At 31.6% G+C, this 27,074-nt stretch overlaps 1 long non-coding RNA gene across 1 annotated transcript in view; it reads left to right on the top strand.

The window, feature by feature from the left end:
* The first annotated feature begins 319 nt into the window (after positions 1–319).
* Positions 320–27,074, top strand: part of LOC120189211 — a 29,751-nt gene continuing 2,996 nt past the window's right edge. The window contains exons 1-4 of the long non-coding RNA XR_005522492.1: positions 320–430; positions 9,410–9,413; positions 12,081–12,092; positions 14,813–14,816. This is a non-coding gene — a long non-coding RNA (uncharacterized LOC120189211). The remainder of the gene's footprint in view (positions 431–9,409; positions 9,414–12,080; positions 12,093–14,812; positions 14,817–27,074) is intronic.

Consider the following 27,074-nt stretch of genomic DNA (forward strand, 5'->3'; position numbering starts at 1 on the left):
TGACGGGATGGTCCCGAAAATCGTAATCGTCCCACCCGAGGCCGACTTGCAACGCGGGAAGATATATTTCCTTATACCGCTCCCTTCGACACCCGAAAAGACACAATGGAAATCAACCAAGAAGAAAAAAAGAGATAACATCGACAACAATAACAACAACGGTGGTGACAGCAGCAACATTCGGAGCCGACACCACAGTCGCAGCCGAAGCAGGAGCAATTCTGATAAGAATAACACGAACTCAACGACGAATCTCTTGGTATCGGATCGGTATTTAAGCGAGATACTTTCGGAGAAGCTGTCGACGCAAAGGGATAGAAGAAGGGGTCGAGTCGGGGTGTGGAGACCTCACTTAGAGAGCATCTCCGAGTCTCCAAACGACGGTTGATCATCATCAAAGTACAGTGTGTTATATTACTACTATTTTTCGGTGGGTTTCAGTTTTCTTCAAATTTCAATCTGATTCATTTTTATCCATTAGGGTTCATGTAACAAGCTGCTTATTTGTTTTTTTTTTACATTTGATTTCTGTCCTTTTATTAGTTTTATTTTGAGTTTATGTATATATAGGCATAGAATCAAAATAATATTGCAATGCAAGATGGAAAATAAAAGAACAAGAAATGAACTTTAAATCTGGAAACTGTGGTGATAATTCATACAACACATGCAGTTGTTATAAAAGGTTGGGTCCTGACGATTTGCCACAGTCGTTGGGTTTTAAGTGTAATTATTTTTGGAAATATATTTTGGTAAATTATTTATATTATCTAAGTATCTAACCTATCTTTATTCAAAAAATCATAAAATATTAAATGTATAATCATATTCGATTCCATATTTTCCTATATAATGTATAACCACTTACTAACTGAGTTAAATTCAATCCCTTCTAAGTGCCAAATCTCTTGGAAGTTATAATTTTTTGTGTATGTTGAGAGATGTTTATTTGTGGAATTTTATTTTACTTTATTTGTTGAGTGGAAGTAAATTTTTTATGTTCGAAAAGAATCAAAAGCCATATAGAAGAAAACAAATATATATTCTCAATCATTGCATATCATATAATTTTTAAGGATACCGTATTCTAAAAATAATCAATCAACAACTGATTGGTCTAATGAGATGATATGTTAGTTTCTTTAAGTAATGTCAAATATTCGAATCATAACATTATAAATGGAGAAATTTGAGTTGGGAATTTCACCCCATAGAATCTATGTGATACCTAATATAAATTAATCTATCAATTGATTATATATTGATGATTATAAAAAGAAATTTAAATTTAAATCTTTTAAAAGATATTATTGAAAGAGGAATCATGAATCTCAGGATAAATCATAAAATGAACATGAATTAAAGAATATTACATATCGATCATATAATTTGCGTAAACATTGGAAAAGAAAAATCAAATATCCTATATGTTCATGAAGTGGACCAAAACGCACGTGATCAAAGCTAAAACCCATGTATATGCGATGTTCCACAATCAAAATAAAAAGCAAAAGCAAAAGAGTTGATCATATGATCTTAATATATATTCTTTGATTTGATACAGTCCATAAACTTTTATGGAGCTTGGAACCACACCCCATCACTTAAGAAAAAGAAATAATTAATTTGTAGAAAAATTAATTAAAAGTGACTTTTTTTTAGAGTGCGAGGGAATAATAGTCTCCTCACATAAAAAAAAAGCCCTTTTGCCCATTATAAAATAATTATTGGCAACAGCATCCATTAAAGCTAATCGGTAAAGTTTGTCCCCTACATTGGCTGGATCATTTGTTCCTACTACTGGAATTTCAGCTCTGCTAGCTAGCTAATCGTCAAATTTGAAAGATTTTGATCCCACCTAATTTAGTAGAATCATATTTTAAAAAAATGAATTCAAATTAGGTAATTATTGTAAAGGATGATATCAGATTTAAGATGAAAAATCACTACTCCAACTATAGATAATTATATATTTTCTTTTCATTATTAGAGAAAATTACTGTAATACTCCTCTCTCATTATTTTATAATTAAAGTTTTATTTTATATTTTTTGTAGAATATATATGTATGTGTGTGTATTTTAGATCAGAAGAATCAATATAAATTTTTTATTCAAAATTCAAATAATTTTCGAGTTAAATTATCCTTTAAAATCGAGTCAAATTTACATGAAAAGAGTATATTTCTTGGGTAGGATAAAATTGGACAAAAACTGGATCCAACTTGAAGCTCTAATAATCCCCAGGGCCTCCCTGGCATAGTAATTAATTCCTGCTGCTGGTGTTTTTGCTGTCCTACCATCTGGGGCCGACAAAAAGGTTACAGAAGATAGAAATCATTGTGATACAACTCTATTTCAGTTGATACCTTGGCATGACAGAACTGCAGTTCATTTTATCTGCTTTCGTCCAGTAAACTTTCATGTCCTTTTCCCTGTTTTTTAAATTCCATTTTTCTATATATATAAAGTTCTGATTACTAAATTTACAAGCATATTACTTTAAATTATTACCTTGCTTTCATACATTGTTGTATTAAAAAATTGAAAAAAAAGGAGATTACCTAACTGTTAATTATTAAAATAATATATATAATTATAATTGACTATTATTAATCATTACAAAAATACTAATTATTAAAATAATATATATAATAATGAATTATTTTTATAATAGTTACTGATTCTTTTACTTATTTGTCCTCAGTTTGAACTTATAAAACTGAGTCCATAAATAAAAGGTAATTGTCACTTCTAAATGAAACAATTATCACAACAATTTTTTCTTAGCTTCTCTTATCTCTTACATATATTTTTCTTTACTCTTCTGAAATAATATTTTTTGATGGTATGATTATACCTGATGAGACATATTTTTTATTTTAATTCATCTTTGTGAAAAAAGTAATACCAACTGAATCCCACTTCAATACGTAGATGTATGAATATTAAGAACTATGTTAACATTGAAAACTATCTTTAGTTTATTTTTTAATTATTGTTAATATTTTATTTTACAATAGTTTACTTTTTAACAATAGTTTTTAAATTTGAAAAGGTTAAATATTAGTTTTTTTCACATTACAAATTCTAAAAAGAATCAGGGGATTTGCTAGTTCACACTAGATTTATGTTATCTGGGAGAATCAATGTGTTTGCACATATTCATTTATATTAATCATTACCACATCCAGTGAAAAAAAAAACATTACCACATCCAAATAATTTAATCAGTAATTACCAATTTCTTATGATTAGTTTAACTCCACATAGGGGTGTAAACGAGATAAGTCGAACTCAAGTATTAATTACCATTGGTTTACAACCATACTTTTGGTTAACATAGTTTTTATTATTTGGATTACTTTTTTAGGAAAATACTTGAAAATTATATTTTATTTTATTTCAAATATGGTATGTATTAATCATTTCACCATTCAACTTTTGATTTAATTTTATGTCCATTGGTTTAGAATACAATAATTTCAAGCGGCGGGGCGCCTCTCTCTGCTGCATTGTTTCATAAAATAAAAAAATAGAAAAAGGAAAAAAGTCGCTATTTCAATTCCTTCTTAATTTATTTTATTTATAATCTGATTATTTTAATGGTTAGTTGTTCATTTTCTTTGCATAATTTAATGTCAACTTTGATTTCAGCCCATGTTTTATGTCGAATTATTTTTATGCAAATAATTTCCGATTAAAATTTTGATGGTGGGTAAAATGAACAATCTCGTCGTCACCCATCTTTACAGATGGCAAAATAAAGAAATGGGGTCAATGCATTTTGTTTATGTGCATTTAGGGTAGGATTGCTTGAAGGAAAACTTTCTTTATAATTTTTCATGGTTGAAGGGGAAAAAAATAAAGTCAAAAGTAATTTTACAATCTGTTGAAAATAGGTAAATTATTTTACTATCTCAACTTAAAGTCTTCAAAGCTTTGACATTTAAGCAGTATCCAATCAATTACCATCACCGACACATCTTTTACGTTGATGATGACAACTCAAATGATCGTTCATCGTTTTAGCTAATTGTAATGTCGTAATTTTTTTTTTCTTTTTGGTTACAGCTTTAAATTATATATATATATATATATATATTAAAATAGTTTACAGTGATTATAAAATATATAATATTTATTTAGAATATTTCTTAATCGTTGACAACGTGCACACATACTACAAACATAATTTTTAAAATTCGAAACTTTTAAGAAGAACAACACTCTCTTTAATCACTAAAATATTCAATTATATTTTACTTGGCGTTCATTTCCAACAACTTATAAAATAGTTTCCAAATTGAAATAGAAATGAGATATTGTTTAATAATGTTTCGCCACTGTATACGACATACATGTTACAACTCCACAAAGATCTTATTTGTTCATTGTTCTTTTATTTCATTTCTCATTTTGCATGTACAATAGCATCTTCTAAACTTGAAGAAGATAACATGCATTCTCAGATATTTCTCTGCATCTTCTACGTGGACTTCCATTTCTGATTTAGTGAATTGCAGATGAGCATCAGAAATAATTTTTTAAATCCATCACAAATCAATTAAATCATTAGTTACGAAGCTACAAGGAGAAGATAAAACATTAAATCTTAATTTAATTTACTTATAAAAAATAAAATATTTTAATATATATGCAAAATTTTGCAAAATATAATTATATATCAATAAAATTAATTTCAATAATAAAAAATTATAAAATATAATTTACACAACACAACCTCGATATTAAAAATATTTAAGAAAAATATAATTAATTTTTAAAATTTATTTTTTGAGAAATAGTTTTTGTAAGGATTATTATAAGGTTGGGACCCTACTTAAGTGAAGTATACTATTTTCCCTCCTTCCAAACACGGGTTGGGACCCCTACTCCAATACAAAATTTAGGGTTGACATGACTGTAAACCAACTCTTTAGTATATGGCATTTGGCTTGGTTGGTTAGGGATTAATGTATAAGGTATTGTTTTTTTTCTAAGATGTACAATGTATAAAATCATATATGTAATTGCCATTTGTTTAGCTATTTATTTTGATATAACCAATCAATTATTTTATGGACGGATGCAAGATTTTATGTTAGAAGAGACAAATTTTTAAAATGTTAAGAGAGACAAGCTTATAATATTTTAGGAAGCAAAAATTGATTTTCGATAAAAAATACAAAGAAATTATCTAAACATATAGAGATTTAAAATTTTAAGAGCTACACGCTCCCCCTTAGTTCATTTCTGATATTTTTATCTTTATATAACCTAGTTTCTTCTTTTCTAATGCAAATTATTACAACAGTTTTTTTTAATTAGTGTTACAATTTTTAATGTCTTTTTCTTTAAGTATTTTCTCCAATTTCAAGTTTTCTTCGGATAAGTTTTAAATCTTCCTACTTTCGAATTCAATCATTTTTTAACATTTTTTAATTCTTAAACTGGAAAAACTAACTCATGGCTCTTTAATTTATTACTTTTTCGAATTATTTTCTCTCATTTTTTTTGTTTTTTCGACACTTTTTTTTAAATTATTTTTCCCCTTTAGGCCAAACATAGCATAAGAGAATAGGACAATTCATAATTGACGGGAATTTTATTGATTTAAAAGAGACATTCACCATTCCCCAAATTAGTGTTTAGGATGATGGAATGCAGCGATCTTCTGTAGCTTATATCTTTAGCATGTATATTCATCTTACAGATTGTGGTTTGGAAAAGGTAGCATATGTTGTTTCATCTTCTAAGCAAATAAGAGTGGCTAAAACTTCTTTAGTGTTTTTCATTTTATGTGGTATTACATATAGTGCCATTCAAATGCGCATGAAAAAATCATCTCAAATTTCTATGAGGATATTGGTTTTCTTTATCTTCTCATTGTGTTTCTGTAATTGGCAGCTCAATTTTATAATAAAATGTACCTAGTTAGTTACTTCTACTGTGATTGTTTCTGTATTTTGTTTCTATATTGTATGTGCTTATATTTTTTAAGGTTGCTTTGCGAAATTTGTGTTTTTTAGCCACAATTGTCAATGGTGCTTCACTTTTTTCTTGCAGATATTTGACATCATTGGTTATCTTTATCAATATCTTAAATTATTGCATCAACTTTCCCCTCAAGAATGGATATTTAATGTTGTTTTTGATAAATATAACTAGGAATCTATATTGATTTCTAATTTATGGTATTTTGTTGATGCATTCCATTAACTATTCCTTTTGTTTCTTTGTTGCAGAAAATTTGCTTGTTTATCCACCAGAACATGTTATCTTTGGAGACTATGTCTATGATTTATGTGATGAGGAGACGATAAGAAAGATTCTAGGTTTCTTCACTCTAAAAAACATGAGAATTAATGTAGTAATAAAATCCTTCAAGCTAAATGGTACCATGTTCTGTTCTATTTAGCCATCATATTCTTTTTGTAAAATATTGGACCATGTTTCTATGTTCCAAGAGTCTAAGAACAATGACGATCTAATTTGAAGCCATATGGCTTTCTTTCATTTGCAACTACCAGTTGGTTGGATTGTCCCTTTTACATTGTAAATTCCCACAATTATCATGTTTCTTATGTTATGTTGATTATGTTTAACTAAAAGGTGCTTAATTTCTTTTATTTATACTGATAATTATGGGAAAGCAACTGAGTGCATATACTGATAAATTCCCACAAATGTGTGTCATCTTCATTTATGACGGGGGCTTCAATGACACACAATGTAAGTCATAAATACGTGTCATTAATTTATGACACACAAATGTGTGTCATCTTTATTTATGATGGGGGCTTCAATGACGTTCAATGCGCGTCATAAATGCGTGTCATAAATGCGTGTCATAAATGCATGTCATAAATGCGCGTCATAGATTTATGATACACAATTGCGTGTCATATGAGATTTATGTCGGTGGCTTCAATAACACGCATTTGTGTGTCATCTGCACCCATAGATGACGCACAATGAGCATCATTAAAGGGGTTTTTCTAGTAGTGTTTATAAGAGAAAATACATCATTTTGTACGAACAATCCTTGAAAATGCACTTCCTTTATAGTTATGACTTTTTCATGGATTCTCCTCACAAAATAATGTTTCTTTAATTTTATAGTTTTTTAAAAATTATATATAATATTAATATTATATTAGATTATAGAAATATTCGGATAAAGAATGCCTTTTTGTGTGAACAATCATCGAGAATGCACTTCCTTTGTAGTTAGTAGACTTTCCCATAGATTCCCCTCACAAAAAGATATTATTTAGCATTTTCCACAAAATAAAATAAGTTAAAATTAAACCAAAATAAAAAATGAAAAGATTTGAAAAATAATCAAAATAAATAAATATAAAGGTAAAGCAAAGAGAAATATTAAATAAAAATAAAAATATTTGTGCGAAAAATCCTCGAAAATATACCTTCCCTTGTAGTTGGGAGATATCTTCGTAGATTTCCCTCAAAATAAAATTTTCTCCCTTTTCATATTAAAAACCATGGTGATAAAAAACAAAGTAAGAATAATAATAATAAAGTGCAAATAAATAAGGGACCAATATAGCACTAACAAAAACTTGAAAGACTAAACAATAATTACCAATAAACCAGAGCCAATATCACATAAATAATACAGGTACTGGAAACTAAAATACCCTTAAATAAAATTAAGGTTTAGAATGGAACAAAACAGAAACATAAAAGAGAAAATAGTAATTATACCTAAAAGTATTTATATTAAAGGATGACTAAAACAAAAGAATAAAAAATACAGAGCCATATTTAAATATTAACAAACAACACGTAATAAATATACTAGTGACTTAAATGTAAATGTGAGAAATTAAACGCTTGAAAAGAATAATACCGAACTATAATTAATGGCCAAAAAGAGTGATACAAACATCCAGGGGCCTAAAATGCTATTAGCCCATGTGCGAAAATACACTGAAGCCCCCCACATACACAACGTCGTTTTACATTACATATATATAATAAAATCTAAGCCTTAAATGTCAAAGCCCTCATTCTTATATGTTTCCCTTAAGCCCGAGGAGAGAGAGAAAATTATTCTCCCAACTCTCCTCCCCTTTCCTTTCTTCCATTGCGAAGGAAAACCATAGATAGCCCCGAAAACAAAGACACAAACGCCATCGACCTCACTCCTCACTCTCTCTTTCTTAAAACCAATCCTTACCCAAAACGTAACTCACCCTAGAACTCACAAACCTAAGAACAAGAGGGTTTTACCTTCAGTGGTAAACTCTCCTTACTCCGGTGGATCTCCGATCTGCAAGGAAAGGTAAGGCTCTCTTTGGTTTTTTCTTTTTTTCGATTTTTTTTCTTGTTTTTTTTCTCATCGAATGTTATATGTTGAAAATGGTTGCCTTCTCTTTCTTTATTCTTCAGTTGGGTGAGATGATGATTACCTCTAGGATAGGGAACCATCATATTTTTTGACTGGGTTGTTAGAAAATCCCGATTTTTCGGGATTTAATAACATTTAAAAATGGGTATTGATTTTTTCTGACTTTTCTAATTTTGTGTTGGATTTGGGTATTGTTCGGAGTACGTGGATGATGATGACGGTGACTCAAGCGGCTGAGGAGGCTACTGGTGGGGTGTACGCGCGTCTGAGAGTAGAAACGGTACACGTGCCGCCAATGGGCGGTTCATCTTCGTCGCGACGGTTGGATGATATTTAGGGTTAAAAAACCCTAATCCTTGTTGCATCTGGGCTATTGATCCTCACATATCTGACGGTTGGGAGGGTGGCGACTGATTGAGATGTTAAGGTAAAAACCCTAATATGTGTAGACTTGTTAAATGGGTCAGTTCGGGCCGGATCTCTCTTCGGGTCGGATTGCTTGTAGTGGGCTGTTGTAGTGGCTTCTGGTTAATTCTGGGTTGTATATTTTGGGCTTCAATTGGGCCCTACAAAATGTAATATTGTAAATTAATAATAATGATAATAATAATAAATAAAAGAAGACCCGAACAAAAACGGGTGTCTACATATGTAATATGTACAACAAACGTTATGGGTTGATGGGTTCAATCCAAACAAAGTATTGGACGGATATCAAGAAAGACCTTGTGGATTTTCTTCATGGGACACTAACCTAAACCACTCCTTGCATATCCCTTAGCTGCATCTATCCCTCCAATACTCTCGCACAATCAACCTAGTTACTTTAAAGCGCTTACAAAAGTATTGACCAAGCTTCTAGAAAATTGTTTATTCCAATGCCTTATGAGATTACCAGCCATACTTGGCTTTCCTTCATGAAAAACTCAAAAACAATATGTTTAGTCACTCAACTATCATTTTGATCGTAATTAATGAGTCGATAATGTAAGTGGCTGAAATGTAATTTTTTTTTAAATGTTGTGATTAATAGTTTAGTGTATTCTGGTTGCTAACTCAATTCCCTGTCATTCGCAATTCTTCTTTAGCACCGTCGGCTCTTCATTTACTGTAGCGTAGCCATGTTCAATTCTTTTCCATTGCCTTCATTACTGCATCATATTTACAGATTTCCTTAGGAGTAGTTTTATAGCATAGTTCATCTCTTATATCAATCATTGTTATTTGTTATCTCTTGTCAGTAGTATTGCACTTGCATTGGGGCTCTATCTTTGTGGATTCGACATCCGATACTTAATCATGTCCACTTTATTACGTGGTATGATGCGTTCCTTTGCACGTATGCTATATCATTTCACACATCATCAAGCCTTCATCCGTCGTCATTGCCAACACCCGCTGGTCTCCCTTGGCGTCTCCAACAAATTTTTCCAACTAGGAAAAATCAACCAACAGGGGTTGTGACGGGAGGAGATCTGATCCTTGATCCCTGTTACACGAGGAGCCCAAAATTCATTTCCATTTGGTTATTTCATTTATGACCCTTTTTATATTAAAGAGAAAAATATATAGATCTAATGTGATAGAACGAATTCATTATCTTTTTATGTTTGTTCTATTCTTGTTTCACAACGATGAATAAAGATGGACAACTGTAGTCACAATTTCATATATGTTATTTACTTTAAAATTGGAGTATGGCAAATTTAAAAGGTCTGAGTTATGGTTCCGTTGGGCAGTTTACATCTCTAGGTTTGGTCATTGAATACCTTAAAATAAACTGTCATTTTGGGGGCCTGAAAATCATCTATTTAAGGCCAATGAGCTTTTCAATTACATTGGTCCAGATCCATTACAATCAACCACCACCCAAAGCCTATTTATATCACGAAGCCGACCCAATTGATGGTCAAATTACATTACCCTATCCAATTACCCTACAGCCAGCCCAATATCAACTAAAATCGGCTGACCCGAATTATCAAATTAACCCAGTTATCTATCTGACCCGATTACATGACCCAATTAAACCCAACAGCAAATCCTAGTGGGTCCTTCCGATTTGTCGTCAACACTTGTGCCTCACGTCCGTTGACGTTTACCAATCGTCTCTCGACGTCTCTAATAATTTCTTCCAGCTAGGAAGAATCAGGGAACAAGTAACGAGGTGAGTCTGATCCTTGTTCTTTATTGCACGATGAACCTCATATTCGCTTGCTTCGATTTGGTTATTCCGTTTATGATCGTTTCTATATTAAAGTTTTTATTAATTTAAAAAGTAAATTATTTATTTTTATATTATAGCAAAATTAAAAAAAAAATTATAATTTCATATACTTTAACAGTTATTTAAGTGGATATCTAATATCTTCCATTTTCTTTGTTGTTTTGTCGGCCTCTTTAATTGTGGTTAAAAGTTTAAAAAGAAAAGAAGTTTTGGAGCTCTTGAAAAGCATTGGGTTTTGAAGCCGAGTGAGCCAATCAGCTAAACCCTTCTTTTTTATTTGAGCATCGGCACCATGGGTTCCACCGGGCTTTAGCTTGGCTAATTCTACAACGTGTTTAAGAAATGTACCCTAATTTTCTCTACACAAAAGTATGATTCATCCAAACCTTTAGCCTTTCTATTAATATTATTTTATTGAACTACTTTGTGCTATATTATATTTAACTCTACGGTTTTGCATTTCTTCAGTTTTAAGGAAATAAAAGTGTTTGTAAGTGATTAAATAAAATAATGAAAAGGTGGGGAAATTAATTAATTGAATTTGTTAAAGCAATTTCATAGAATCAACAGCCACGGCATATAACTTATTAAACACGATATATGATTTTACGTTAAGAGTATAAAATTTAAAAATAATAATAGAAGAATTCATCAAGTCATTATCGTGATTAAAAAAAATGTTTTGATAAACTAAAGCTGTAGAAACTTAAGACAGATTACCTTTGCCCTTGGGCAATATTCAATTTATTATCTAGCTGTAATAACAGTTGAACCTCCCGTAGTGGGTTCTTGACGATTAAACACTCCCTGTGCTCGATTCTCGCAAGCTTTGTGAGTCGATCAACAATTATGTTTTCCTCTCGTACGAGAATAGGCATCACCTTTAATCACCTTAAATTATTAGAAAATGAGTGATATAAAAATTTTAAGGGTGTGAAACTCGGGTGGATGCACTAAATCTTTTAAGAAAATAATTGCATACTCATTATTTTGAAAAATCTGTCAAATTTTGTTTTGTGTATTAAGAGGAGGAGAAAAAAGAAAAAGAAAATTTGAATACTCATTTTTTTGAAAAAGAAAGCGTATTAAAATGTTAGACTCCATTTAATTTTGGATGTGAAATTATAAAACTTTAAAGATGCAAAATTATATCATAAAAAAAAAACTAAATTATATAAACATTTAAAATTTTCAAAGATACTACCACCCAACGCTCATAGTCTATCTTTGAAGTGATCTAAACATAAAACAATATCTAAGTTTCACGAAAATTCATAAAATGGAACCGAAAGATTATTTATTTTTTGGTTGAAGGAGGTTTGGGATGGCATCCTGAGCCTTTGTGAGTTGCGAAGAGAGTAGACACATGGAGGCAGGAGATTTGACGGGCAGTTGTAAAGCTCAAAAGTAAAGATTTTATGTTTGTTGTGTTGAAGGTTGCTTGGAGTGCCGATGTTTGGCGTATATGGAGGGAAAGGAAAAATAGGGTGTTTAATGAGAATTAGAAGGATTCTGAAGTTTTGATTCATGAAATTAGGGAAGAAGTGCGTTTGAGGATGATAGAGCCTCTGTAGTTCCGGGAGATAAACGCTAGACTCTGATGCTTGGGGTATTAGTTGATCGGCTGTATAGGGGCTTTCTTCAACTTTCTTTGTTTTTATATCCGGAGCATTTTTTTTTTTAGTTTTGCTTCCTGTATCTTTTTATGAGCAGGTAGATGCTTGCTTTGTGTTTTGTTAGTAGCAATTTTATCTGCTTTCCTTTAGTTAATAAAATTATAATTATTCAAAAACATCATTTTCTTATCATATATAAATAACTCTAAATTTGAGTAAGTATATTTGGTCGATAGTTTAAACAACACATTTGTATACACTTATATTCCCTTAGGTCATGGTTATTAGACTCACTAGGAACACTCCTCTTCTTTTTCCTAAAATCCACCTTTCATGTCTCTCTAAATAAGATTAAGATTATGATTAGATTTAAAATTTGATAAAAAAAATTTAAATATAATGTTTCAATTTCTATTAAAACCACAATATCTTAAGGAACTTAATTGGGTAAATCTCTTTTGGATCAACTCAAATCAAACAACGATATAATTTTTTTTAAATGCAATAAGATCATGCCTTGATAAATTAATGATACCATACAAAGATATCGTTTCTCTTTAATGTTTATGATTTCTTTTTCTTTTTGGATAAATAATGTTTATGATTTCTATATTTTATTTGGAAAAAAGTGGGTTCCAAAGCATCTAAAAGGAAAAGTGAACATTTTTCCAACTAAAACAAAACGAAAGGCTTCTTTGTCTAAATTATTTATTCCAAAAGATGGAATGTTTAAGAAAAGACAACCTAATATAAGATTAAGTAAAGACGCTATCAGAAATGTTAATTTTGTTTTAACATTTCCGGTAGAACGGTACATAAAATGTTAATTTCGTTACCTAAAATGTTAATCATTTTAACATTTTCGGTTGCAACCGAAAATGTTATGGAAAAAATAACATTTTAGGTAAAGAGATTAACATTTTCGGTAACGTTTTAGTGGACTCCAGTTACGCATTTCCTTAACTTTATATTAAGCTAATGTACAACAGAACTACCCAAAAGATGAGGCAACAACTTTGACATTATTTTAATTTAGCAGAAGATTCTTTTATAAACTAAATAAATAAAATAAATAAATCCATATCGTCAAATATTCATGAAAAAGAAATTTCAACAAAGTTATCATCAAAATCCATTGAAACCTAAAAAAAGAATAGCCTGCATGAAAAGCAAAAAGGGATCCCAATATATTATTTGATTAACCTGTGTTTAAATCCAATTAACCTATATTTTTATTTTATTTTTAAGGTATAAAATAGCAATATTTTAAAAATTAATACGAGAAACGCATTCCTGATATGAAATAAATTCTAATAATCAACTCTTCCGTCTTGTTGTGAAGTTTTTTTTAATTTATTTTAAAGTTAAATATCCTTCGATATATGAATTATATCAAATCCTTAAATGTCATATAATTATTTTTATTCAATTTTATAAATTATTTTTTTAAATTGTTAATAAGTTCGTTTATTTCATGACGAAATCTTACGTGTACCCCTTAGATCAGTCAGAATTTGACACATGATATTTAAAAAAAACTATTTACTTAATACATAATAGCAAGACTAATCCTCAAAGATTTAATATTTTTAATAACAAAATTATTCCTCGATATTTCATTGATTTTTCAATTTCACTCTAACATTTTTTCATATTAAAATATATGTTGAATTTCGGTTGTCCACTTCATTGGGATTTATCTTGGTCATGAAAAAGTATACACAATTTTAATTAAAAGAAAAAGGAAATGTAAAAAGAATAGAAACATTGAATTATCAAACTAAACTCAAACTTATTGAGTTATCTCAGTGGTAGAAATGAATATTATTCTCCCTAGACGATTCGAGTTCGAGAAGTTACGTATATAGACTGCGACAAATCTAAATATTAAAAAATGAGGCCCATAATGAGTTTTCTTAATTGATAATATTTGCTTGTTTATTATTCGATATTATGGATTTATTACTGTTGATTTGGTTGTATTGTGCTTATTTTCGTGCAGGATCTTATTTTTTAGAATTAGCAATGAAACGAGCGCATTCTGTAATTTCTTTATTATTCTATCACGAATGGAGACATGGGACTTAGACAAGCAGGAAAAGTTCCTAGGAAAAGTTCCAGATTCATACTGAAGCCCACTTCCAAGAGACAGACAAACATATAGACATGGATCGATCCACAGGGACTTAGAAAATTCCCAGGAAAAGTTCCAAGAGATAGACAATCAGATAGACATAGGTGGATATACATTAGAATCAATCATTGAGAGGTTGGCTCTTTCTCAAGAAAAATTCCAGATTCATACTGAAGCCCACCTCCAATAGATAGATAAGTAGATAAACCAACTAGCTCAGACAGTGGGACGCTTGGAATCACAGGGTAAACTTTCATCTCAAACCGAGGTAAACCCAAGGGAGAATGTCAGTGCTATCACTCTTTGAAGTGGTACAGTTTGCGCACCACCTGTTTCATAAGATGAAGCAATCCAAAAAGAAAAGAAGGTTATTGACTCAGGATCCCAAAAGAAGAGAGATGAATAACAAACGGATCTAACACTACCTCCCTATGTTGTGCCACCATATTTTCCACCAAGTTTAGTAAAAAAGGATAAACAAGCTGAGGAAAAGAAAATATTAGATGTATTTCGGAAGGTGGAAATCAATCTACCTCTCGTTGAGGTTATCCGAAAAGTTCCAAGATATGTCAGGTTTTTTGAATGACCTTTGTATAACAAAGAGGAAGTTTACTGGGATCGAGAGGGTAAATCTGGGAGAACATGTCTCAGATTTCCAACGTAAATTGCCACCAAAACTGAAAGACCAAGGTATGTTCGTAATACCCTGTAAAATTTGGGATAAAATGAGCCATGTGTGATCTTGGCGCCTCTATCTGTTTATAAAATGATTACTAATGAGCCTTTGAAGGATACAAAAATATCAATTCAACTTGCTAACAGATCTGTCATCTACCCAAAATGACTCTTGGAAAATGTGTTGGTAAAGATAATGACTTAATATTTCCCACTGATTTTTATGTAATTGACATGGAGAATGATTGCACTAGTACTTCTTCCTATATTCTATTAGGGCGTTCCTTTCTAAGTACAAAACACACAAAAATTGACGTAAGAAGCAGGACTTTAACCATGGAGTTTGATGGTGAGATCGTTAAATTTGATGTGTATAAGGCAATGAAACACCCAGACAAAGTGGCGAGCATAAATTATGTTGATATTATTTGATCCTTTGGAAAATGAGTTTGTAGAAACTAATGTATATTTTGATCTATGCAGGAAGTTAGAAGACTACAATGAGGAAATCTGGGAGTTGGAAAATTTATTTTCCGTTCATTCTGATTTACGTTTGATTCTTTCTAAGTCTAAAGTTCTGTCATTCTGTTTTGCATGCACCTGAGATAGAACTGAAACAAATGCCATAACACTTAAAGAATTTCTTTTTAGGAGAAAATGCTACTTCACTAGTTATTATTTCAGATAAACTTTTAAAGCTAAAAAAGATCTGAAGGAAAACCTATGAGAATGCCAAATTCTACAAGGAGAAAAGAATTATACGATCATATAATTTCTCATAAGGAAGTTCTTAGTTGGAAAAAATGTATGAAGTGGATGAAGTATTTCTCTTAGAACCTGTAGTCTGAACCAAGTCGTCGAGCTAACAACGTTAAACAAAGCGCTTAATGGGAGGCAACCCATTTTCAATACCGATGCATTTTATTTTATTGTTTCAAGTACTTAATTTTTATTTTTATTTTTATTTTCAGGAACCAAATGTTTTTAATCAAGCTTAAACGAGGAAGATTTTCAAAATTTATATTCGAACATTGTAAAATTCAAACCCAGGAGCAGTAACAATTGCGCTAGGCATTGGAAAAATTTGTTCCAACGTCGTGCGCACTGTTTCATTAAAAACAGTGCATGTTAGCATTTCCCTATGAAGGCTGACGCACTTTAGCCAAACCCAAAATCCATTTTACAACCCATACATGTTCCCTGTATACCTGTCGCCACCTATACTCTTTCTCACTCTTTCTTTTCTTTTACCCCAATCATATTTATCCTATTTTTAAATTTGAAACCAATTTTACCCTAATTAAAACAACATTTCCCACGTGATAATAGAATCAAACCCCTACATCTTTTCTTCCCCAAACCATTATCTCATTCTCTGTCAATTACCATCGCTGGCCTTACCATCACTCTACACCTCGCCGATCACTTCCCTCTTCAAACTAACCAATGTGCTTTTACCTGATCGCTACTGTCCACGATGGTACGTATGAGGAACCAACAAAACAATGATGTTGCACCACCGTCAACCGTCCTGGGTAGGCATCACCGGCTCAACGCGTCGGCTTTTATTGAAGTGCCCAGCTATTCCGAGCCACTTCCATCGTAACATGCTCCTTGCCTAGTGCGAGGCCGAGGTCACGCATCAAACTGGACACCCGCATTGTACCATTCGACGTTTGCACCTATCGGACCGAGTAATGTTCACTGTCCCTCTCTACCGCACTCACCGTCTTCATCATTCCAGTCCATGGCAACCGTGGCCACTTCTTCCTCTCGTCCACGATAGTCGATATTCTCCTCATGTTCCATGCATTCGACGACATCGGATAATACGCCTGATAAGATTTAGATGTCGGTTTTCCACCGACAACACTTTGATAATACTTTTAGTTCATGACATCAAACCAGGCAGCCCACTTCTCCATCTCAATCCTCTATCCTGAACGATTTGCTCCTCCTGAGAGTCCACCGCCTGTCCATGAGAATCCATAATGTAATCGACATGGTTGATCGTATGTTATTCATACAGAATAAACTCTGTAAGGTTATTTATAGTTAACCAATGAGGAGTTAGTGCATTTTGAATAGGTAAGACATCATCCTTTTTGTGTAGGTAAATATATTTTCACTCAAACTTTGGAAACTTTGTATTTACGCAAATCTATACATGTTTACTTTGCTGTAATTGGTTAGAATTTATATCCAATGATTAATTGTGATACATTTTATGAACTTGTCTTTGAATTTTATGCCACTTTCACTTTTACACAACATCGTCTTATTAATGTTACCTCTCCTGATGTCGTTACCTTTCGATTATACGGAAATCAACTTTCCATGTCTATTTTTTATTTTAATCTTACTATGGGGTTCATGGTGGATGTCACGAGTCATGAGTCTCTGATTGCTCTGCTCGAGATTCCACAGGACTTTGATGTCGATATGGCTTATAAGGTACTCATCGGATTGGTTGGTCATACGTTCAACACTCGCTCGATTCGAGCTCATCATATACACTATCCGACCTTACATTATATACACCGTTTCATCGCTTACAATAACGACTCGCCTTCTTCCTTGAGGCAAGTTGAACTTTTCTTTTTTATAATGTATGTTAGTCGGCCATCGGGTGAACTTAGGTTTTTAGTTTGCTCGGGCTTTTGAGATTTGAGCCTTTACGAACATATCATTTTGCACTCATTTTGTTGGATTGAGTGTCGAATTTGACATTTGTATTCTAGAACCTAGATTTTAAATACTATCGAGATTACACATGAACATGATGCTTAAAAATGATTTGGGCACCTTAGGATTAACCACTCCGTTTCCCTACTAAATTGCCTATTAATGCATTTTCTCCTAGTTAACCACTCTTGAGTCTATTCTCATTCTTTGTTTTCACCACATTTATAAACCCGAGACTTTTTATTTTATCCATCTTTTTTACCCTTTTCAGGACAAGTGAACAATTTATTCATTGTATGATCATGCTCCATGAACAGAAGAATTTTTGTGGTGTTAGAAAAAAAGTCATGTTCAAAAGAAAAAAGTTCTTATTTTTTTCAAAAAAAAGAGCAATTCTAAAAAAGGAAAAAAAGAAAAGAAAACAGAAAAAGACATGAGAAAAAGTGGAAAAACAAAACAACAACAAAAGTATGGAAAAGTCGTATTCAATTTGAAAGGAAAGGTGTTGTTTGATGGTTTGTATTTTTTATATTGTTGTACTTAGTTGATTGATGGAGTTGAACTTGTTATTTGTTAGTTCTTTGTCTTGAATTTTAGCCACATTATTAGCCTTTTTCCCCCACATTTACCTAAGCACCGTTACAACCAATAAAAGACCCTTTGATTTATGCATATTGTTCTTATTAGTAATGAAGATTTGATTTACTTGCAGGCATATGATAATATCATGTCGGTTCTGACGTTGTGTGTTTCTATACCCAAGCACATTGAGTGATTTGAGTGAATCCTGGTAAGGTGTTGAGTTAGGTGGCATGAGATTGATAAATAAGTGGATGTCACAATTATATTTACCTTGTTCCAATTAGTGTTGTTCAATTGATTAGTGTCTTGACTTAGATGATTATTATGGTCTCTACTTACATTGCTTCCTTTGATGTGAGACTTGGCAAAGAAAGGTAAATGGAGTCTTTGGTTGATTTAATTAAAACATACTTGAGGACAATCATGAGAAAAGTGAGGGGGAATTTGATGAGTGTTCTTACTTGATAATATTTGCTAATCAATTCTTCAATTTTATGGATTTATTAATGTTGATTTGGTTGTATTGTGCTTATTTTCATACAAGATCTTATTTTTCAGAATTAGCAGTAAAAAAAAAGTATTCTGTCATTTTTTTATTATTCGGTCATGACTGGAGACATGGGCACGACTCTGGCCATGACACGGTCTGACGTGGAAGATTATAGAAGGTTCAGTAAACAACAATTTTCTAGAAGATCTAGTCAGCATATTCTGGAAGGTGGACGGACAAAGATATCTTAGGAGATTTATTTTTACATTTTAAAGTTTGAATTTGGAAAACATTTGGAATTATCTTTAGGATTATTTTTCTTTTAATTTCTATGTTTATATCTAGTATTTTAGAAACTATAAATACCCCTTGGGGTAAGGCTAATACTACACTTGTTTTTAGGTTCAATAGCTTTGTTTTTAGATTCAATAGTTTTAAGAGATTTCAATTTTTATAAAACTTTTGTTTTTCTTCTTTCGTTTTCATCTTTATTTTTTATTTTCAAGTTTTATTTTTAAACATGATAAGTATGACTTCTGTCATGCTTAACTAATTTTCTCACAAGCCAAAAGGTTAAGCAATAACTCAATTCAGTATGTGAGAATTGAAAAGCTCTTAACATCTTCAGGATGTCACTCTCAGTTTTCTGGAAACTTGGATAGATAATCGACATATCCTATAAAATCAAAACACTTTTATTTCAAATAGTCGACGTTGGTCTGGATGTTGTTCTGATTTAAAGTTGGCAGGAAAGATCGTCAAATAGCAAACCCGACTTCTTGTGAACACACTTAGTGGTGGTCCGCTAAGGGAAACTGAGATCAGGTTCAATTCTCAGAGAGACAATATAATCCGAGTCAGGCTTTTCCTAAACAAACTAAAATTGTTTTTGCACTAACAACGATTGTTATAGTTGGTTCAATTAAAAGCTGGATTTCCAAAGATTGGCTTTGGGAAAATCGATTACTAAAGTGAAAAGCAAGTTACAAGGGAAAATGTCTTGTAGACTGTAACCGACGTGAATCCCAAAATGAAAATCCATTTTCGATGATAAAAAACGAATTGAGTTCAATGCGAGGCTTGAGGCTGCTTTTTACCATATTTATTTTCAACTTTTGCATTTTCTTTATTTTCACTTTAAATTACTTTTTCTTATTTAATCCTTTTTATCAAAACCCTCCATTTTGTTTTCTGTATATCACCTGGTCAAAGCAATTCAAACCGAAATTTAGAAATTTTCTAAGTCCATGTGGATCGACCCTTACTTCTTTTTGCTACATATTTCTTTCTTTTATATTATTGAGAATAAGAAATTTATTTTGACATCAAAACGACAATTGTCAGTCCACAATTTTAATGCACTTATTTTCAAAACAAAAATGAGTATGAAAAATTTCTTTTTTTTCTTTTTCCCCTAATATGTTAGACTATTTTTTAAAAAAAGAATTTCAAAATAATGGGGATGCACTTGACCCCTAGAGGCTTAGTGCATCCGCCCCTGTCTATAAGGTGTATATGCATTATTAATACACTAATAATTTCTTTTAATAGATAGTACATTGTAATCTCCTCAGACTATTCAAAAAATAATCTTAAATAAAAACGAAAATAAAAAAGGGCAGGGTAAAATTGAAAAATAATGAATCAATGAGGACTAATCTAGTTATTATACCTTAAATAAATAAATTTCTTTTAAGAAAAAAATTAGAAATGAATCAAATTTCGTCAACAGTGAATAAATTTATGTATGCTATTAAGAATAAAAATAGTTAGTGTATGACACTGGAATTAGATATAATTCATATACCTAAAAGATATTTAAACCTTTATTTTAATGACACCGGTGGAATCTGATTGTATATGAGAGTAACTATTTTAATAAAGCAACTTAAAGTAGCTTTCATTTTTCATGTTTTTAATATCACTAAAATATAAAAGGCCTTTTTTTTAATTGAAAATCGAAGGATCGAATTTTAGCACAATGGTGGCCAACTCATAGTGAAAAAAAGATAAAGTAAAAAGAAAAATTCTTTAAGGGAACCAAGTTCTTAACTTGACCTATCAGTTCATACATCAAATTCATGTAATTAGTGACGGAATTCCATTTTTTCCACTCTCTCTAGCAATGGTTAGTTTTTCTTTGAATTTATATAATCTAACTATAAAAGAGAATAAAGAAATGTACTCAAGAATAAAAAATTGATAATTCTAGATGGATGAAGTTTTTAGCTTTTATACACGAATATATCTTTTGAATAGTAATGGAAATATGGATAAACTATATATTTAGTCATTCAACTATTTGTGCGGTTTCATTTTGGTCATTCAACTATTTTTTCCCAAAATTATCATCAATGTTACCTTTTAGTTTCATTTTGATCATCCATCGTTAAAAAATGTTGACATGTCAACATAACGTAATACTATGTCATCATTTAAAAAAAAATTAAAATGTCAAGTTTTTTGTTCTATTAATTTTTTAATGACAGGTGACCAAAATGAAATCAAAACATGATGTTAGTGATGATTTTTAAAAAGAATAATTGGATGATCAAAACAGAAACAAAGTAACAGTTGGGTGAATAAATACACAATTTATCCTAGAAACATTTACAAATAATTTTAATTTTTTTATATAATTTTTACATTATTCTTTTTTTAAAATAATTATTACTTTATACTTGAATTGATGTATGATTAACTAATAGTATTAATTAAATAATAGTTTTTATACAAGTATACATATCAAAGGAATATAACAACATTTGGCTTAAACTTGATAATTTATTCGAACTTTTTCTTATTTAATCTCACAACTTAACAGTTTTTCTAGACTTAGTCTATAAATTAATCCTTTTGATGAAGTGATACTTTTAAATTATGTTTCATTATCATCTTTCTAAGATAAAATGAATGATGATATGTTATAAATTTAGAGTGTCATATCATCAAACATTAAAATTATCGAATTTTAAAATTAATCAAATAGAAGAGGTGAGGTGAGAATTAAATTAAAAAGGTATAATGATAAAATTAGTATCTAACATTTGTATAAATTGTCATTTTATCCCTTCTTTTTTTTTTGGAGTATTTTAGCCCTAATGCTTTAATATTTGGTTAAAATAGCCCATACTGGATGAAAATCTTTAATGGACTAACGATTAACACATATTATTGACATGATATTTTCACATGTGTATGTGTTTAGTTGATTGCATGACATATGACAAATCATCATATTGGTGATGTAACACGTCATATCATCAATAAAGCACATGTGAAATTGTTTTGAGTTAACAACGATAGGCGAAGTTAATTCGAAGTTAATTCAAACAAGGATTGCGATTCCTAAAATAGATTTGGAAAAATCAATCACCAAAGAAGATAATGAGCTACAAGGATTGAACCTTGCGGACTTAAACCAACATTTAACCGGAGGAAAAATCCTATTCAAGGATCGATTGGAATTTGAGGAGGCTAATTTCATCATATTGGTTTTTAATTTTACTTTCTTCAATTTTTTTATCTTCCTTTAAATCTTTGTTTACTTATTCAATTTCTCAACAACCACCCCTCTACTTTATTTACAATTTTTCGCCTAGATCATAGATCAAGAACAATCATTTCAGTATCTTCCTTAGTTCTTGTGGATCGACATTTACTCTCTATACTACTCTATTTTTTATTTTTATTGAGATTAAAGTAATTTATTTGACATCAAAACGACGACGTGTTGTCAGTTATTTTGTAATTATGTCAATTAAAAAGGATTGTTAAATTCAAAGACTAAAGTTGTTTTACCCTTATTATATCTTTGATACGTGGAGTCATATTATTATAGTAAATAAGTATTAATTAAAAGAGTAAAACATACAAATGATCCTCAATTATAGGGTGATACTTTGTCGAGTCTCTCAACAATCAAAAGTTACAAAACGGTTTCCTGATTATAGGATATTGTTTTATTCAATCCCTCTATTATTAAAAATTATAAAATTATCATCCGACTATTCATATATTCCAAATTCGTCAGGAATGGAGCCATGACTCTAGTTCAAGGGGTAGAGTATGATTAACAATAAAAATAGCAGAAAATCAAAATAATTCAAAACTTGAAGGACTAAATAAGTATTTATCCCTATACACTTTTTATTAATAAAAAAATGGTGGGGTGGGGTTGTTGGGCAACTGGACTATACGTAGCTCTATCCATGAAACTCAACATTATCTTTTAAAACTTTAATAACTTTCTGAAATAGACATTAATATATTAATTGAGATGTGATAAATAATAATTTATTTATTCTATTGACACTGTCGATGCTTTCAAGTACTTGCCCAATAATATAATGTAAAGGGAGAATCGATCTATAAAGTACAACTTACATGGTTCTCGGATTATATTTTATCATAACTCAATCAATATGTTAATGTGCAGTTTAGACGACTGCTAATTTTTAATGAAAAAAATATAATTTTAGAACATATAAATAGTCGAATGATCATTTTAAAACTTTTAATAGTCAGTAAACTTAATAAAACAACATTATATAGTTGATAATTACTTTGTAACTTTTAATAGTCAGAACATTTAACAAAATTGTATCCTATAATCAAGAAAAAATTAAGACAAAACAAATAAATAAAAATTGGGGTTACAATATGACGTGCAAACAAGTGTAAAGAACCAAAACTTGATCATTCTTAGGCTCCAAATTCTCAATCAGTGACACTTTTGGGGCATATATTTGTTTTGAGTGTTAGAACAGTAATAATGTGGACAAAATACTCACCATATGCTTTTCCACGACACCTGCTCCTTGGAGCTGGCGGCTACTCCATTGATCTCTTGACATGCCAATATCGGCTTTTTTTACCCCACTGACACCGTTTGTTTTTATTTTTACTTTTCTAACACCGTTCCACCAATATTTCCAAAACTAGCACCCTTTCTGCTGAGTTGGCAAAGGCGCGTCCCCGGGGGCGTGCTTTACCCGGTTTTTTCGCTGAGTTGGATGCCACGTGTGAAAGGCGCGTCCCAACTCAGCAGACACGTATTTTGTTTTATAATAAATAGTTTATTTTTATTATTATTATAAATTAATAATATATTATGTAAAATGTTTCGATTATAATGTAAGAATTATCAAGTTTCGAGTATTTTTTGATTTTGATTATCGATCTATTAATTTTATCAGTTAATTATTTAAATGTTATCAATCTAGTCATCTCATATCAATATTTAACGAAAATATTGATGCATAAGTTAATAAATTAGTATAATTACATATTTAATCTTCAAGACTTACATATTTTATAAAATTAGTCTTATTAAAAATTTAATTTAATAAATTTAATCCTCCAATCAGAACATGAAATGTGTCATCGTATACATAAATTTTTTAATAACTTTTAATTTGTTTAATTTAATATTTTTCTCTACTTAGAAGGTGGAATTATTATTATATTTTAAAAAAAATTATAACTAATAATATTAAATATTATATTAAATAAATATATTAAATATATTTATGTATTTAAAAGTTAAAAAAAATTATTTAGGTGTACATACATTGACAAATTATATAAATGAAATAACATTAAATTATTAGAAATAAAAACATTCATTTAAAAACTTTAATTACATAAGAGTTAACGGTTATATGATGATAACAGAGCTGGACATTTTTTTCTATTGTGCCCGATGTTTCTACAATGCCCACATCGTTTTGTTCTGTTGACTTCTCCGAATATCCATATCACAATGTATTCTAGTAGATTTTGGACGACCTGAGTCCCTCAATAGCAATTGATCTGGGACAATTGTAAGCCAAGTTTGAATCTCATTTGGGTCTCTTTCGTTTCCTATGGGCGGAAACTCAAATTCATATATCTTGAAAACTTGTGAAAGTTGGTATACGGGATCAACATAATTTTTGTAGTCCAAATGCGAATGTGAGCAAGCAGCAATGACATGAGAGCATGGATATTTGAGTGCTTGAAAGAAACCACAATCGCACCACCTCTCTTGCAGATTAACTCTGAAAGAGTTAGCTTCAATCCCTTGCAGCGGACGTGGCATTTCGGTTACACGAAACAATTCACGGGTGCGAGAAAAATTTGTAACTAACATCCCATTTGATGTAGCCATTTTTTCTGTAAATCGGCTACTAGTCTTGGGTGGTAAATATGTCCGTTTTGCATCCAAGTAAGAGCTTGTCCACCGAGTTTTGCAAAGAGTTGACCCAAACGAAAATAAGTCGTTTTGACCAACGCCGTGACTGGTAAATGATGCGCCCCCTTTAAGGTTGAATTTATTGCTTCAGCCAAGTTTGTTGTCATATGACCATAGCGATACCCCCCGTCATATGCATTTGTCCACATTTCTTTGCTGATGTCCATAATGTACTCGCACCCCTTCTTATTTTTGCCAAACAGCTCTTGTAGCATCGACTCAAACCTTTGAGGTAAGAGTTCGTAACCTAAGTCATTAGGAATATGTAATAGTTAATATGAAGTATAATAAGTAATAAGAAATTGATAGAAAAATTGGGAAAAAGTAACATACCCATCCGCACGACTAACTGACGTTCATCGTTCTTCTTGTATTTTCCGTAATAGTTTGCAGCAATATGACGGACACAATAACGATGTTGAACATGTGGAGGTCTATACATTGTACCCAAAGAGTCCATTGCTGCTTTTATCCCGGCTCCTCGGTCTGAAATAATGCATACTCGTTCCCTGGTGACAACATGTAAACGTAAATTTTTAAGGAAAAAAGCCCAAGACTCAGTGTCTTCTCCTTGAACGAGGGCAAACGCAACAGGAAGAATATTGCGGTTTCCATCTTGGACCACAGCCAATAATAAAACTTGCTTGTATTTCCCATACAAGAAAGTACCATCAATTTGGACAATTGGTTTACAGTACTTGACTGCATTAATACACTGAGGGTAAGTCCAAAAGACTCGGTAAAATTGGCAGCGATCGCGAACCATTCGATCATTCACGTAATGATGTTGAGTTTCGAACTCAACAATTGTCCCGGGATTAAGTCTTTGCACAACATGAAACCAACTGGGCAGCTCGTTGTAAGAGGAATCCCATTCGCCATGAAGTTTGCAAATGGCATTCTGTTTTGCCAACCACGCTTTTTATATGAGACAGTGTACCCATATTGGGACTGTATAGCAGAAATCAACACTGCAACAGCTATATGAGAGCTTTGCTTCACAATGGGCATGATTGCTTGACAAATAATGTTGGAGTCCAAGTTGGGATGATCCTGGTTTATACCTGTTGCACAACATGTATGAGGACCGTTGTATCTGGTTAGTTCCCATAAGTTGTTCTTCCTCTTCCTCTTTGATACACGGACCATCCATTGACATCCGTTGTGACGTTGGACGCAGTAGCAGACATATTCTCCGTGTTAGATCGATCAACTCGGGACTGAACTGTGTTACGAATATTGTAACTCTTTATTGCCATCATTGCTTCCTCCTTCGATGCGAACTCCATTCCAATATGTAAATTACCGTCATTGACTGATGATTGAAGTCCATAGTTTCCAACATCAGGAAGATCTGGAAATTCAGGCTCATACATTGCATCATAATCAGCCTCATACATATGTGCAGGAAGTTCGGCTGGTGTTGTATTTATCGGAACGTCATCCTCGTCATCATCAGAATGTACGTTAAACTGTGGTGAGTCAGGTTCAACGAATAATCCCGTTTCAGCACCATCTGCACCTGGCTCCCGAAGAGGTTCTTCTGGTGGAGATGAGGGTTCCTCCGATAATCCAATGTTGAGGTCAAATAAGTTCCCGCTTGCGTGTCCTCCCCTTGAACTTGAGGCCATTATATCATGTGGGATGTGAATAGACTGTCGTCTCGTTGGCATTTCCATATGTAAGTCGAAAACATTGGCAGATGAATGTCTGCCCCTTGAAGTAGAAGAGATGTTGCCATATGGATTATTGGTGAAGCCACGTGGGTTGAGATCATAAGCAGTTGCAGATGAATGCCTTCCTATTGAACTTGATGGCATGGTATATGGCGTTGGATCCGCCATTAATGATGTGAAATCATTACAGATAAGTTGTGTCGGGCTATCAACTTGATCAGTTTGATATGCAATGCCAAAGTGAGAGGAATATGAGAGACCACGAGTTACACGAACCTCAATAAAAGTGGCATACATTTCAATAAGAGATTGTGAACTCCCCATATGAGCATCAACCATCATAGAAACATCATCATCGTTTGAAAGATGAAATGATGT

This window comes from Hibiscus syriacus, unplaced genomic scaffold, assembly GCF_006381635.1.
Source record: "Hibiscus syriacus cultivar Baekdansim isolate YM2019G1 unplaced genomic scaffold, ASM638163v2 tig00004072_pilon, whole genome shotgun sequence".
NCBI lineage: Eukaryota > Viridiplantae > Streptophyta > Magnoliopsida > Malvales > Malvaceae > Hibiscus > Hibiscus syriacus.